This window comes from Marmota marmota, unplaced genomic scaffold (genome assembly GCF_001458135.2).
Source record: "Marmota marmota marmota unplaced genomic scaffold, marMar, whole genome shotgun sequence".
Lineage (NCBI taxonomy): Eukaryota > Metazoa > Chordata > Mammalia > Rodentia > Sciuridae > Marmota > Marmota marmota.
Genome location: NW_026000005.1, coordinates 41,645,014 through 41,657,437, shown reverse-complemented (window position 1 = coordinate 41,657,437; position 12,424 = coordinate 41,645,014). Strand labels below are relative to the sequence as shown.

General features: G+C 35.4%; 1 protein-coding gene across 1 annotated transcript in view; it reads right to left on the bottom strand.

Annotated features, from left to right (window-relative positions):
* Nyap2 (neuronal tyrosine-phosphorylated phosphoinositide-3-kinase adaptor 2) overlaps nucleotides 1-12,424 on the bottom strand; it is a 245,637-nt gene that overhangs the window by 208,962 nt on the left and 24,251 nt on the right. The window lies entirely within an intron of this gene.

The window sequence follows — 12,424 nt, the reverse complement described above, 5'->3', positions numbered from 1 at the left end:
CCTTCCAATTGGCTTTAGAGAGGGCCTGTGAATTGTCTTACTTTAGCCCACACCCAACCTTCCCAGAAGCTTCAGCTGCTTGGTTTTAGAAGTCAGACATCAAATAACAAATTATTCTAATTTACATCCCAAGGATGCAATGCTGCTGACCTGTACCTTCCATTCTGTAGCTCCGTTCACCTTCTTCTTCACCTTGACCATTCCCCTTTGACAGCTCACTGGACAACTCTCTGTCTACTCAGTCCTATGTCACCCTGGTGGATATCTGCTCCCTTAGCCCCAGTATCAGTCCTAGCTGAGATATTGAGGTTCTAATATGGCAGAAGTTTATAGGAGAGTGTTTTGACCAGGGATAGGATGAAGAAACATCAGTAGTACTGGAGAGTGGGGAAAGACAGCCCATGAAGGGATATAGGATCCCTTGATATGGGAACTAAAAATAAAGACAGGGCACTCTGGTGTCTTTTTGGCTTATAATAGACAAAGAGGCAGGTAAGGTGCATAAAATGGTCAACCAGCAAGATTTTTTTTTCCTCCCATAAAAAAAAAATAATGAGTTTAGAGATTTGAATTTTTGGGACCAGGTTGTGACATGCAATTACGTTGCGGACCTTGTGTTGGCTTTCCTATCTCTAGCCCTGAGATCTCACTCATAATGTAAGTTAAAGTGAGTTGAATTATAAGTTTTGATGAAATGAATTGTGCCACACCATCAAACTTGTACTTTGAAGTCCTAATTCCTAGTACTTCAAAATATGACCTTACTCTCAAAGAGGGTTATTTCAGATGTAATTAGATAAGTGAGGTCATACATCATCTGAATAGGGTGATCCCCTAATCCAATATGACTGGAGGTCCTTATAAAAAGGGAAATTTGGACAGAGACACATGCAGGAAGATCATGTGATGATTAAGTCAGAGATCAGAGTGAGACATCTACATACCAAGTACGCCATGGGTTGTCAGCACGCCACCAAGAGAGAGGCTTGGACCAGGCTCACAGAGCTCAGAAGGTCCTCACAGAGCTCAGAAGGACCCAACATGGTCCACACTTTGACCTTGAGCTTCCAGCCTGCAGTACTGTGGGGCAATACATTTTCTTTGATTAAGACGACCAATTTATGATACTTTCTTTATGGCAACCCTAGAAACCAATAGCTTTTAAGTTCTGTACTAGGCCTTATTTGACTTTTATTTTTATAGGGGAAGGAAAGTATGGAAACCTTTAGGGGAAAAAAAAAGTAATAAGATGCATTAATTTGGCTGCTGTGTGTTAATTTGACTAGATGAGGAATGTGGGGGCTGGAGATGGGTGTCTAGCAAGTCACGATGCAAGTCACAGTGCCTAGAAGGTGATCAGTAAATAATTAGATTCTACATTTGCCAGTACTTAGTATCTGCCATATTTCATGCATAATTTCTTGCAACTGCCTAATGAAAGAGCTGGTTTCATGTCTCGTTTACAAGAAAGTAAACTAATACTCAAAAAGTGTCAGTGAACTAAATCTAGATCTGTCTGTTTCCAGGGTTTAAGACCTTTAACACTGTCTAGTACAGCTTTATACTAAATATTCTTTTAACTGAATGAATGTGTGCATGCTTGAGTTTAAATCCACTTGCATAAGTATGACTAAGCCAAGAAGGGTTACTGCAATAGCATAAATTCATCCCTTTAGGATACTGCAATGATGAGTTATAGGAAAGGGAAATGAATCAGAAAAAAATTTTAGAATATGCTTAAGCTTTTAAATAATTAGGAATGATATATGAATTATTCTATTAAAAGAAAGCCAAATCAAAAAGGTGGCTGTATTAATAGGCATAGATTTGAAATTTGAATATTTGACCAGACAAGTTCAATTTAAAAAAAAAATCAAACTATTTAAACTTCAATTTGACTACTTCTATGGAGACTTAAACTGATATATTTAAAAAAAAACATTATTTGACTCTCAGGAGTTTTTATTTCAATCATCCTCATTTGTATTTATAATACAAACGCAATTGACTTTCAGAATACTTAGATTTTTTAAAAGTCTCTTTACATGGATCATTTTCCCTTCTTATCTTATCTGATACCTTATTGCCTTATATATTGAATAAAATGAAATGGTGTTTTCAACTTATGATGCCTGGCTTAGCTTACTTTCAGGGCATATTTGAATATTGAAGATCTATGGGAGCAAATGACAATTCTCTGGATTGTAAATGCAGAGGAGAAATGTAACAAAAACAAAACAAAAACATCTATGAAAATGGCTAGTGAAGAAGTCATAAAGTATAGGTAACTCTGAGTCAAGACACAGAAAGAGTAGTATTGTGAGATAACACAGCATTTCATATCCCATGACATGTTTAGGCTAGTCTGAGAGCACACTTAGCCAGTTGCACAATGGCTTTTGAGAACAATAGCATTCTGCCCAATGAAGGATCGGTTCAGTGTTCACAGCTGGCACAGACACAGAATGCTGATCATATGTGAAGGATCTCGTGTTACTTCTTCAACATTCCCACCACTGGTTTTCCGTGTGTGTGTGTGTGTGTGTGTGTGTGTGTGTGTATGTGCATGCACGCATGTAGACTTGGGTCATCTATAATGGTAGCACCATATATGTTCATGTTATGAAATAGTGTACAGTCTTCAGAGGAGAAAGTTCACAGAGAAAATACATTATCAGGAAATACCAACTGTTGTAATACAACACCCCTGAATTCATGATATCCATTCCAGAGTCTACTAATAATGCAGATACAGAGTAGAAAATCAACCAAATCAGTGGAATGCAAACTAAAGGAATTGCATCTCCCATCATGGAAACTCAAAGCATATTTTTTTTTCAAATTTTTGCACACATGTGTCATGCTTCTGAATACTAGGAACAGCTAGCTACCTATGCCCCCAAATACTGAAATTTGTGCTAGAATTCCATGAGGAAAATAGATTTATTCCTTCTGTTTATATGTGGAAAAGCTCATGCTACCTTGGCTGTGGGTTGATAGAAAATCATAAACAGCTCTAAATCCTCCTAGGAAGCTATTGCAGCATAGGGCAGTGTGACAGCTGTTCCCAAGGCCATTCAGAAGCTCCCACCCCCATACCTTGCAGTATCTTGACTAGGTATTTCACCGAAACAAAGTTTCTAGGTGTGACATTTGATTTTCAGTCTCTTCCTCTGAGATGTGAGTTTAATCCTTTTGGTTAATGAGTTAGCAGCACCATTTACATCAAAGGAGAGAGCACTTCTCTTCAGTATTTTACAAAACCCCTTCTTGGTTACTGAAAAAGACTCACAGGCAGTCTGATGATGGTGATTCCTTGTATTGGAATATACTGGCCCATGGATGGATAGTTGGAGAGATACATGCTACTCCCAATCGTTCCATTCACAGTCAGTTCTACATGCCATAAATACTGATCTTTGAAAAATAGAAGTTAATGAAATCAGCGGATGTTTTAACATGTCAACAGCTTAACCATAACAACTTTTATATCATTTATTCAAGACCATTTCAAAACATTCAAAGAACATTCAATCATTTAGTCTTGGGATATTCCTATTCCACTCATGCAGAATAAGCTAAAAGATACAACTGTATCATTCAATACAATATTTGCTGTAAAATTTCAAAGTACCTTTTGTAATTTGCTTTGAAAATATTTGGCTATATTTTTGCATTTAGCTTATGGTTGACTATACTTTGTCAGAAAATGTCCATGTTCTTAGATTTTGGCAAAAAAGTTCAGTATAAACATTGTTTTCAAAAGAAATGGATTTAAAAGTAAATAGAATTAATTAATGAAGTTGACATAATTACTCTTCATAGATATTTATCAGATATTTGTTTCATTATATTTATAGTGCTTTTTTTCTTGCTTTACAACAAATAAAGTTTTTTTCCCAACCTAAGATATTCTTCTAGACCTTGAGATGGTTATAAGGCCCTCAGCACCATGCATATATTTTCTACCCTTAACAATGGCTCAAGCAGAGACTTTAGATGCTCAATCAATATTCATTTTCTTGCACAGCTAAAAACATTTTCCAATTTCCCTTGCACTTGTGATTTGAGTGAAAAGAAAATACAGTTTTGGGTCATGCTCTAGAATAAAGGAGCCTGACTCTCCCTTCCTGATGGCTAAAATGCAGATGTGGTGGGAAGAGATGCATGGAGTACCATCTGAGATCAGAAGAGGGAATCTGCAGGGAGAAGATAAACAAAATCATAAGGGAGTCTGGAGGCAAAACCTGGTAAAGAAGCCCTATCAGCTCTGGACTGTTAATGTTTGAACTATCATAGATGGAATAGGAGGGAATGAGTCATACCTTACTTCAGTCAAGGTTATTTTGCCTTTGAAATAAATGAACTGTCACATTAAGTGGTCTTTTGGAATGTATAGAAGTGAATCAAATATGTTTCCAGCTCTCAAGATAATACATACCTTTATTCACACACACACACACACACACACACACTCGTGTGTGTGTGTGTGCATATGTGTTTATAATTTTATTTACATTGCTTATTCTATTAAATGAATCTGAACATGCATGCAAAGCACAGTCAAATGTATATACAAAATCACTGATAAGCTTCTGCAGTCAAGAGCTTTAAAACCTATCATCAGATAAATTATATGGCCACTCACAAACACATAGTATTTATCATAGAATTATTATTTATTGTTGTCTCAAATTTCATGTAAATCTGATTACTTTGCTCATTGATAGGAACTTTTAGTCAACTCTTCCTATTTTTAGATCCTCAATATTTCAGGTTTTTTTTTTTTGTAGATGCAACATATTTTGCCTTATAAGTGGACTTCTTATTGAATAAATGCATTTGCACATAAATTCCCAGAATGTGCTAATGACATTTTTGTTCTGGATCATTTCCAAAATGGTTATAAACAAACAACCCCATTTAAAAGAAAGAGAAAGAGAAAGTGTGTGTGTGTGTGTGTGTGTGTGTGTGTGTGAGAGAGAGAGAGAGAGAGAGAGAGAGAGAGAGAGAGAGAGAGAGAGATATTTATTTTAGAGGCAGACAATTACTGGATGGCTGTTAACTAAAAACATTTGCACATAAATGTGATTACTTGGTAAACAGCATTAGAGTCTGATTGACTGACACTGGAAATTGAAAATGGACTCCCTTGAAGTTCAAAGCTTTAGCAAAAATCACAAGAATCATTAATTACCCTACATAGGATCTGGGGAGTTACCTGTTTGTAGAATCTGCTGCCTTTATGTTCTTGAAGCTAAACTAGAGAATCAGAGTCCCCGAAAGAAACTAAAAAATTAAATTTTGTTAATTAAACCAATATGTAAACAGAAAGTCTGAAAGAATGCCAGGAATCTACCATTTGTTGATGAGGTATGATTCCTCTATGGCAGCAGCATATGGCGATCATGTAACTGTGATGTGTTTAATCCAAGTAGATTACAATGCTAGGCTGGCATTTGAAATAACTTCTGAAAAACACAGAACCATCATTTTTAAGAGATAACATTCATATGCATGAAAGAGTTTTAAATTTGTGGGATTTGTTTGTTTGTTGTTTTCCTATTTATATTTTTATTTATCTTTGGGGTTTGAATTAAAGAATCAGCATCACGGTTAGGGTCTTAATTGAGCTCCTGTGCCTCAGTTTTCTTACCTATAGAGTGGAGGTGGCAATAGTAACAATTATTGATGTCATGGAACCTGAGTTACTGAATGCAGCTTACTTTGTGCAGCAGCAGGCACACTGTCAGTGTACAATAGATGTTGAAGGTACCATTTACCATGACAGAGGGTTCTTGAGGGACCAACTAGCAGAGTGAATAGCTGATGGATGAATAAAGTGCTTTTTACTTAATAAATGGCTTTCATGCTATTAAAATAAGGGCTAAGCAAATAATAATCCCTTACACAGTTGAATCTAAGCAACTTGTGCAAATTCCAATGACTTAGGCTATGAAAATTTCTGATTTTTCTGTCTTTTTAAGGGCTTCATGTGGTATAGGTTCTAAGACACAAATAGCTAGTTAATAAGGTCCTGAACATTTCAAAATGCCTTTTTTTCCCTCCTGGTGGTAGATATGTTACCAGAAAGAATTATTCTGATAAAATCTTAGGAAGCAAATAAAACTTTAACTGTTTTATTCTCTAAGATAAGGGAAAGTATCAGAAAGAGGAAGGGAGACGAGGGAGAAAAAGAAAGAGAAAGAGAGAAAGAAAACATGGTTGAACAGATCTAAAGAAAGCACAGAATTGCAGGAATCAGAATAAACTAGAGTTTATCAGTTTAGGTTAACACATTTCCCTGGCAAATGCTGCTGACGATAGGCAAAGTCATATGACCTGGAGGAGTGTGTGTGTGTGTGTGTGTGTGTGTGTGTGTATGTGTGTGTAAGAACCTGTGAAGTCTTTGGCTCTAGATCAGTGTGTGTACCATGTGATGTCGGGGTTGCCATGGCAAGTAGATAATGTGCCACTGATTTTTTTCTGATATGCTGCACTATCATGATAGATGCACCAGAATTCAAATTAATTCTAAAAGAAAATTAAGAGGAAGCTTTATGGAATTTTGCCTAAATATTCAGCACTTGTGCATGAGTTCCCCTTGGGTTCTGTAAGCAAATTTGCTACATCCAAATATTATCTTTTTGTCAAAATAGTTTATCTTAACATAGTCAATGGATTATTAGTATACTATTCAAAATATATTAATCACAAATTCATTGTTTCCTATTTTGCTATGTTGAGGTATATATTGCAGTGGGACTTTCAGCTACCAGGATATTATTGATTTAAAAAGAAAAAATTCTTTGTTCCTCAATATATAGGCATATAGAATTTCATAGAAATTTACAAAATTCCAGCTATGCTAAATTGCTTAGAAATCTGAAGATAATATTATGGATTTGACTTAAAGCTGCCCAAAGACCAAACTTTCAGTTTTGTAACATTTATTTCCTTTTTAAAAGTTCAGAAATTCACCTTGGCTCTCCATAGTGTCACTATGTAAAGACAAGTTTAGTATTTAGACTATTAATTTGGAATCCTGTTAGGGTTGCTCCTGTGATCTGCCTTATTTGACTCAAGTAGCAGCCACTGATGGGTGAGCCATGGCTTATTCCTAAATCTCATCCCTAAAATAATGCATTCGTCTTCACTATCTTATTCTCTTTTCTTTTTCAAAAAAACTATTCTTTGATGTCCAGTCTGTCTGAGCTCTACCCTCACTCTGCAGCTAAGTGACGAACTAGGTGATTTTGACAAACTTCTTGAAGTCTTCAAGACTTAACTTTAAATAGAAAATGATACAATCTGTCTCATGGGAATATAATTTGGACTAAATAGACATAATATGTAAGGAAATTACAGGATATGGTATATGCTAAACACTAAGTCAACGTCAGTCACTACTGTAGTCTTCATGACTACTTACGTATTTCTTTTTTCCATTACACAAATTCTTGAAGAGTACCTGTCCTATAACATGAAAAACTCCCTCCACGTGCTCTTTGTGCATCTAGATCAATAATCCAACAAGAGAATTCAGCAGTCACTCTAAAGTCTACTCTTACAATGCTTGCTCAAGCTTCACATCTTTGAGGAAGGCAGAATACAATGAGATTTTTTTCTGAAGAATTGGCCTGGATGGTGAAAACAATTTGACAACATTTTGACCAAGACCAGTGGAGAGATTAGCAGGTGTTGCAAAACTATGACCCTCTGGCCAAATCCAGCTTGCAACCATTTTTTTCAAGTAATCTTTTATTACAACACTACTATACTTATTCATTTAAGGTTCCTTTGTGGGTGATTTCATACTACAAGAGCAGAGTTGGGTAGTGACAACAAAAACCTTGGAATGCAAATCCTACAATACACTGTTGAAAACATTTGCTGACCCAGGAACTAGAGGCTCCCTGAATAAGGAAACATAGGTAAAGGAGGAGGCTCTTAAAAAACTGAGCTACTAGTGACATTCAGAACTGTTTAAATCATCTCCCAAGACTCCACCTTGATTTCTATATCGACAAAGGACTCAGGCTGGCAGTGAAGAAAACGATAATCAACCGTGACTGCAACAACTGTGAACATTTTAAATCACAATTATTTTAAGGGATTGCTTTGTTACTAAGTCAGCCCAGGAACTTGTTTTCTTGTGCAAAGTTCAAGAACTTCACAAAGATGGAAGGAGGAAGAGTCAACCTATCTTGCATTCATATCAGACTCCCCAAATTGAAAGAAAAGTTACTTTGATCTATACAATAAAAAGCTTAACCAGAAAGGGGAGTAGAGAGAGAAGAGCCTGAGTTGCCTATGTGCAGACTGACAGGGGTGTCATCGTCTTGGTTTTGTGAAAGAAAAGCTCCTCTGGCTCTTCTGTGTGAGACTCCAGCAAAGATCTGAATCACTTTACAAATATTCCAGGTCACCAGACTCCCATATGTTTGAATGGATTCTTGGCCAGGGGCTTATCATTATTTGACTCAGTTTAGATTTACATACAGAAAACAAGACATTACAGAGGATGCATTAAAAGTTTGAATGTTATGCAGGCAGTGCTATAGGAATTAATAAAAGATAAACAATAATGCCTATGAGAATGGCAAAAAGTCTCAGAGAAATGCTACTTGAGCTGAGATCGAACAGAGCCATAGGGACCTGTCCAAGGTGCAGATGATGAATAGCATAAAGGTCACAGGTGTGAGAAAAGATTGACCTTGTAAGGAAACCACACATCCTCTGTGGCTGGAAAGCAGTGACCTCTCCAGCAATAGTGGACTGTAATGACACTCCATTGGGTCCTCAGTGTCACCTGGCAATATGGGCATTATAATTATAATTTTTATAGTTGAGGAAACTTGAGATACCCTGAGGATCAATAAATTTGCCTAACATTATACAGTTTACTAGAGTAATATTACTTGTATCTCATTATCAATTTTAAAAATGACCATTTTTGTGGACATTTTCCAAGTATTAAATACTGAATGGGGATTATCTTGGCAACATTAAATATGTAACCAATTTAGATATTTCCTAACATTTATCTATCTATTTTGAGTTGTGTGGAGGGACTCATAGGAGAGAAAGCTTTACTGTTCAAATTCTTTAGAAAATTCTTAAACTTTTCATTTCTTTTATTCAAAGATTCCAGATTGGATTGTCCACCTGATTTCTATATCCCACAAAAATCTAAACTAAATGGGCTCATTTAAGACAGTAATACCAGGAAACTCCTGGTTTCACTTCACAGTCTTTGTGGCACTAAGTATACTCTTAAAACAATGGAACTCTTTAACTTTTTATCAAGATTGGGTTTAATAAAATCACTCACAGTAAAACAAAGAATGACGTATTGTAATAGGTCTATATAATATGTTGTCTTTTTTTATTTGCCACAAATTTCAAGCCAAAAGAATAGTTTATAATTTTGAGAATTACAGCACTAGTTGTGTCAAAGGAGTTCTTTTCAAAGGGTGAGTGTTGAATGAGCATTTGTTCAGATTTTCACCACCTTACAAGCTTCCTGTTCATCCCTGAACAAGATCTAATGATATCAACCAATCATTCACTGAACCAGTCAACTATATTTTCTGAGTGTCCATTAACCCAGGTATGGAGGACTGAGCAAATTCCTGGGCTTCCTTGGAAGTGTGGGATTGAGTGGTTGGGGTCTCAGTTCACTTAGCATTTACTCTCAATTCTCTATTAAGCCCTCCATGTAACTGATATCGTTTTGTTGTTGTTGTTTTATAGATATTCTAAGCTATAAGTACTGTTTTATCACAGAAAAAAAACTGTAGCCTAGAAAGTCTAAGTAATTTGTCCATAATTCCAACCAGGAGTTAGGACTAAAATTTTGCTTGGAAGGAAGTCTGGCTCTATACTTCACACTGCTACACCATGAAGATACCAAACAAGCAGAATTTTTTTTAAAAAATCAGTGTAACTAATTCCCCAGAGAATATCATAATTATCATTTGATTTTAATTATTAAGAATTTATTTCTTACACACTAACTCCTTATCTTTCTTTGTCTGGATGATTGAAACCCTAATGAATTAAGTTTGAGCTTATACTTCCGTATTCTCCCCCCCCCCCATTTGACACACACACACACACACACACACACTCACACTCACACACACAGTATTTCACCTTCTCACAATCTGGTCATCAAATTGAAAATTAAAAATGTATATAACACATATATCAAATTAGTACATTTTCATTATTTGAAATAAAATTTTGCCTTTGAAATTGTCTTCATTAAGGTGACTGCTGATATCTATTATAAAATAAATCTCCTGCTGGTATAGAACCAAAAATCCAAAAGCAAATAAAAATAAAAGCATTTGTTTCTGTTTTGATCATTCTCTAACAACAGCTACTTTATATCCTAGGACAAAAAAAATGTCTTTTAAATGTGCAATGTAGACCTCTTAGAAAATTTCTTTTTCAAGTAGAAAGTCCTCTTTAATTTTACCTTTCCCATAGTTTCCCACTCCAAGTGTGTGTGTCAAGAATTTAATTGTAGCATGAAATTAACCAGTTATAAAATACCGTACTTGGGCCCAACCTTCTAATGCAAAATGCACTAAATAATTTGCTTAATGGCCTCTAACATGAGATCTCAATTTAATAACCAAAGTGCCCTTACTTGTTGGATGAATTCCTGGTGAGAAATGCTCTGTGAGTAATCCATCAAACATTAATGGATCAAACATACACACACACATACACACACACACACACACCACCCTCATACTCATAAAAACTAAAATATAAATAAAACATCTGGAATGCCAACTGAATAGTTTGAACAAAAAGTGTCTGGTGATGTTGGTACCTTGTGTATGAACACACCTATTTCCTTGTTTTGTGTTTCCTTGTGTTGGCGATCTCTGTTGGATGTGGGCCTCACTGACTCCACAGTGGGAGAATACATGATCTCTCCATAGACTTGAACTCACCACCTAAAATGTTTATGTCTCCTTTTTATGAATACTCTCTCAGTTCAACAAGCAATTTCTATAGTTGATGTTACCAAATGTTTGGCTTCTACATAAGCAGTGTTGCTATAATAATTAAGGTGTGTCAGTGTTACCATAATAGATATTGACTCATTCATTTTTAATTCACAAAATCGCAAGGCTTCCTATTCATAGTGAGTCTACAGAATCATTTACAATGTATAAATTTTCAGAGACTAGATAAAGAGGGGGAAAGTTCTGGCTCTGTAGTGAACTGGATAAAATTTCCTTTATCACTTCTATCTCTTTTTAGTTTTCTCTTTATATCAAATTTATTTCCTCTTAGTGCTTTGGTTTTATGAGAACTAAGGCAATAAGGGTGGCAGAAGGAAATAGATTAAAACGGGTTGACAAAAAAAGAAAGAAAATTATAATTTGAGTCTTGTAGTTTTTTGAAGTCTAGATGGGTAAATATTGGTAATTGCACTACCTGCTGATGCATTTATGCCTTTTTTATTGTCGAAATTTAAAAGAAAGGGTTTGACAGATAATGGTAGAGCATAGCTCTTGGACTTCAGGTCTTAAAAACCAATATTCAAAAGTTTTAAAATGCCTATTTTAGTTTTGAAGCCAGGGTAAGGGGAAGATTTTTGCTACAGTACCTAAAGAGGTGAGGTGTACTATTGATGTGGATATTTGCTTTGTACTGAGATGACAATTAGTATCTGAGTAATACAAATCAAGGATGAAAAATATTTAGAGGAAATGTACAAATGGATATTTGATTAATTTTATGTACTGAAGAGAAACAATTTGATAAAAAATTTCATATTAATTAGTTCATTGCCCTAATAGCATTTCTAATACAAAACAGCATTTTATTAGTTCAGTATTTTCAATATATCTTAATAAATTTAAAAGAGGTAATGAAACCATCATTTTACCCAGTTATCCCATTTCTCAGTATATACTCAAAGGACTTAAAATCAGCATACTATAGAGATGCAACCATATCAATGCTTATAACAGCTCAATTCACAATAGCTAAGCTATGGCATCAACCTAGGTACCCTTCAATGGATGAATGGATAAAGAAAATGTTGTATAAATACACATTGGAATCTTACTTAACCATAAAAAAGGAATGAAATTATGGCACTTGCCACTACATGGATAGAACCGGAGACTCTCAAGCCAATTCCCAAAAAACCAAAGGCCAAATGTTCTCTGATATGTGGATGCTAACTAACAGAAAAGGGGGATAGGAAGGGAAGAATAGATGTTCATTGGATTAAACAAAGGAATGAAGGGAAGGTAGGGGATGGGAATAGGAAAGACAGTAGAAAGAACCTGACATGACTTTTCTATGTTCATATATGAATACTTGACTAGTGTAACTCCATATTATGTACAACCACAAGAATGAGATCCTAATTAGAATAAGTTATACT